Source organism: Triticum urartu, chromosome 2A, assembly GCF_056163025.1.
Source record: "Triticum urartu cultivar PI428250 chromosome 2A, HENAU_Tu73, whole genome shotgun sequence".
Lineage (NCBI taxonomy): Eukaryota > Viridiplantae > Streptophyta > Magnoliopsida > Poales > Poaceae > Triticum > Triticum urartu.
This window is the reverse complement of record NC_141874.1, coordinates 204166840-204171954: the sequence shown is the minus strand read 5'-3', so window position 1 is coordinate 204171954 and position 5115 is coordinate 204166840.

Here is a 5115-nt window from a genome sequence, read left to right as displayed (position 1 = left end):
TGTTGTAAAGTTCGAATACCTTAGGGAGTGTTCGGCGTCGCGAGTTTGGCCTTATATGCATCAGCTTCGAATCATGTCTTTGTTCAATAGTTGGGTTTGCCCGGCTCCCGTGTTTTGCTACCTTACGTTCCGCTCTATCGGCTAAGGTGGCACCGGGAGAACTACTGTGATTGTGCCCTGGTTCATCCGGATGAGCACCTCAGTAGAGAAAGCCGAAAACTGACTGTCATGATAAAGCGCGAGACTGGTCAACCACTTGACGACTCAGCAGAATCTTCGCGATTCCTCTGCATTAACGAAGGACCGGTTTCCTGGTCATGTATGTACGCACAGCGTATTCGGATGAGCGCGGAAGTATCAGGGGCTATATAGTAGCCCCACTGTCAAACTCCTATGGCTAAGTGAAAGTGTTAAAGCTATATAGTCCGATTGCCTTGTTCGCTACGCTATCACCTCCTTAATGGACCAAGACGTTGGGTCAAGTGTGAATACGCGCTTTTCCGAACACTCCCGCATTCTGTGCGTGGGGGCTGAAGCCGACGACTGCAAACTTTCAGGTTATATACATACATAAACGGCCGCACAGGAGGCATCATAATACTTTCAAGCAAAAGTATAAACACAGCCTTTATAATCCAAATAGCATTGTTTTGACAATTGGGATACATGTCACTCGAACATGATACTCTTCGAGCACTGGGCCTCTATTAAACGAGCACCTTCTAGGACTTCTTCAAAATAGTGCTCAGCCAAGACCTGGCCTACGGCCGGATCCCGGGTTGCAATAGCAGTAGCCTCCATCTCTGCCCAGTATGTCTTAACACGGGCAAGAGCCATCCGCGCACCCTCTATGCACGCCGACCTCTTTACAGCGTCGATATGCGGCACGGCACCAAGGAATTGTTGCACTAAACCAAAATAACTATTCAGCCTTGGTCCCTTCGGCCAAAGATGATCCACAACAGACCTCATGGCAAGCCCGAACAGCCTACGGAGCTCGGCCCACTCGGCCATTTGTTCATTTAACAGCAGCGGACGTGTTGGAGCACTGAACTGCGACCAGAACAACCTTTCCACTTCATGATCTTTTTGATCTTTGAAAAACTCAGTCGCATCAGCAGCACTCATTGCCAAGTCCGAATACGCGGCTGCAGCACTCCATAATTGATCCAGAGGGGCATACTTCGGATCTCCGAACTTCGTCCGCAACAAAAAGGGCTTCCTAGCCGTGATATCTCTAGCCTGACGGAGCTCCTCCTTTGCCGCTCTGATTTTAGAGCGGGTTTCCTTGGCTGCTTCCACGGCTTTCTTCAGGTCAGCCGCTTTCGCCTGGCTTTCCTTTTTAAGAAGCTCATATCGGCCGGCGGCATCTTCCAGCTCAACAGCCATCTTGGCTATTTTATCTTCGCTCAGGCGATGAGCAGCCTGTTCGGCTCTTAACTCTTCGGCCGCCTTTAGGGCAGCCGCATCACTTCTCCTGGCTTGTTCCTTGGCTCGGGCAAGTTCTGCCCAAAGGGTCTCCATGGCGGCAGCTCCATCTGCAGTCACAGCATATTATAGATACTAGCATTATGCTCCTCTTAATATTTATTGACCACCCAAAAATACATAGCCTGTGCCTCGTCAAGCCGCTTGTTCACAAGCGCAATGTCGGCATCTGCCGCGTCAAGCTGCCGCCTCAGTCCGGCAAACTCAGCAGTCCGGACAGCAACCGGACCCCTCAACCGCCTGCACATGAAAGCAGCGCGATCATTACCTAGGACTATGATCCTCTGTTTGCCGCCTCTGGACAGCAACCAGAGTCTAAGGGGCTACTATCTGTATAGAGCACACCTAGCGTGTGCGGTACCGTCAATATATATATATATATATATATATATATTACTTTGCGTACCTCAAAGCCTCTCAGCAGGCTCGTAAAAGCTTCATGCAATCCACTTTTGGCAGATGAAATCCTCTCAACCACCGTACCCATTAAAGTACGATGCACCTCTGAGATAGCCGGTTGCTCCAAAAGACCCATTAGTGCGTCCGGTTGTGCATCGGACAGTCCCGGACTCTTTCTGTTGCTCTCCTTAGGAGCCGAATACTCCAGACTTCGGGTGGCCGAAGGGTTACCTTCTGGCCTTAGCGGATCAGGAGAAATCCTCCGTGATGACACCTCAGGGTCGCCCGCCCCAGGAGGCAGGGAGACAGGGGAGGCGTTTCGCTCTCCATCATCTCCGAAAGAAGATCCCCCGAAGACGAACTCTGTCAAGAAGGGCTACGAGCCGGACTGCAAGATATATGTCTCGGTTATTGTCCTCGGAGATAAAATAGGATATATTTACCAAAGTACTCTTGTTCACTTACAACTTGGTGGAGTGCTGGCCCCCTTGCGGGCACTGTGCGGTAAGGACGCCCTCCGGGGCAGGGCCCCCTGGCGAAGGTTTCTTCGCTCGGTTGGAAACCTTCGTTTCCAAGTCTTCAGAAGCGGTCCTTTTCCTTCCTTGGGGAGAGGGGATTCTAGATTCTTCTCCCCGATTATCCTCCTTCGCGGAGACACTAATTCCCCGGGTTTGGATGAGTAATGTGTGAAGCCCGCTTTCGGCTTCTTTATTCCTCCCTTTATCTTCCCCTGATGGCACTTGATAAGGTGCGTGCTCAAGCATCCTGGCTAGTACAGGATCCGGTGAGCCTTCGGAAGGGGGGCCGAACACCTGATCCTCTCCGCCTTTCTTATCCAGTCCTGGCCGAGAGCGATTTTTTCAGAATGATGTTATGACAAATAAAAAGACAGCATGTTAGGCCGCAGAATTACTTACGTGGGTATCTAAACGGTTGCAGTTGAGACCTGCATCCTCGGTGGTATCCGGACACTTTATTCATAATCCGAATAACAATCCATACATCTCGTCGAGCGTCACGCCGAAGAATTGCTGAATGGTTCGCGGTCCTTCTGGGTTGAACTCCCACATATGGAGAGATCGACGTTGGCATGGCACGACCCGACGAACTAGCATAACTTGCATTACCTTGACAAGATTGGCATCCCTCTTGAGGAGATCTCGGATGCGACTTTGCAATGTCAGCATGTCATTAACTGGCCCCCAGTCCAGCCCCTTGTTGACCCATGACGCCAGTTGCGGCAGGGGACCCGAGTGGAAGGCGAGGGCAGCTGCCCACTTTGTACCTCGGGGAGTTGTGATGTAAAACCACTTCCGCTGCCATAAGTTGGACACCTCCGGGAAGGAACCCGTTGGCCATAGAGCATCGGCGCCTTTGCTTATTATGGCACCTCCGCATTCTGTGTGTCGTCCATCGATCATCTTCGGCTTCACATTGAAGGTCTTGATCCATAAGCCGAAGTGTGGGGTGATGCGGAGGAAGGCCTCACACACGACGATAAACGACGAGATGTGAAGGATGGAATGTGGAGCTAGATCGTGGAAATCGAGACCGTAATAGAACATAAGCCCTCTTACAAAGGGATCAAGACTAAAGCCTAGCCCTCGGAGGAAGTGGGAAACAAACACGACACTCTCGTTAGGTTCGGGAGTGGGGATGACCTGCCCTTGAGTAGGCAGCCTGTGCGAGATTTTGGCGGTCAGATACCTGGCTTCCCTTAGCTTCTTGATGTCCTCCTCTATGATAGAGGAGGCCATCCACCGACCTTGAAGGTTGGATCCGGACATGGTTGAAGGTCCGAAGCGCTTAGCCTGAGCCTTTGGTGTTGGAACTTGAGGTGGGGGAGGGGAAGGATCGAGCGCGAGAAGAAAAGGATAGGCCTTGGCCCCTTTATAAAGAGGGTGAATATCAAGAGTCCTCCGCGTGGCCATTTGGAACTTGCCTAAAATCGAGGAGTCATACTAACAAGCACGATTGGGTTACCCACGCCCGTATTGATGAGAATCCCCTGATAAGGGGAACACGATCTCTGCTTCGACAAGATGTGCCAATAAAACCGCCTCGCAACACGTGCAGTGGTAGGCTGGGAAAAACGGTTCGTAATGACCGGGCCACGGCAGATGTCACGTTATGAAAAGTTGTCAGCAGATTAGATTTGTGGAATATTATACTCTCTACGGTGGTATGTGGAATTTGTTTTACAGAGCCGGACACAATCCTTGTGTTCAAAATCCTCTATGGAGTATTTGGAGAAGGAACCCGCCTTGCAATGCCGAAGACAATCTACGCGCCGGACTCATCGTCATTGAAGCCTGGTTCAGGGCTACTGGGGGAGTCCTGGATTAGGGGGTCCTCAGATAGCCGGACTATATACTTTGGCCGGACTGTTGGACTATGAAGATACAAGATTGAAGGCTTCGTCCCGTGTCCGGGTGGGACTCTCCTTTGCGTGGAAGGCAAGCTTGGCGATTCGGATATGTAGATCTCCTTCTCTGTAACCGACTCTGTGTAACCCTAGCCCCCTCCACTGTCTATATAAACCGGAGGGTTTAGCCCGTAGGACAACAACAATCATAATCATAGGCTAGCTTATAGGGTTTAGCCTCTACGATCTCGTGGTAGATCAACTCTTGTAATACTCATATCATCAAGATCAATCAAGCAGGAAGTAGGGTATTACCTCCATCGAGAGGGCCCGAACCTGGTTAAACATTGTGTCCCCCGCCTCTTGTTACCATCAGCCTTAGACGCACAGTTCGGGACCCCCTACCCGAGATCCGCCGGTTTTGACACCGACACCGAGTGATTCAGCCTTCTTGCCGAGTATAACGCCATGGAAACTCATATTACTTTCGCTGAGCTTGGACATCGGAATCCCCATTCCCTTCAAGGTTTCAGCATAAAGGATATTCAGGCCGCTACCACCATCCATCAGCACTTTAGTCAGTCGAGTGCCTTCAACAACTGGGTCGACCACCAACGCTTGCCTCCCTGGGGTGGCTGTATATGCTGGATGGTCGGACTGGTCGAATGTGATGGCGGTCTGGGACCACTTCAAATAACTTAGTGTTACTGGAGCAACAATGTTCACTTCCTTGATGATAACTTTCAATCGACTTTTGCTCTCAACATCAGCAAAAATCAACAGAGTGGAGTTGACGTTGGGAAAACCATCATCATCCTCTTCCTTGTCCTCATCCTTGTCCGACTCCTTTTCCTTCTCCTTGG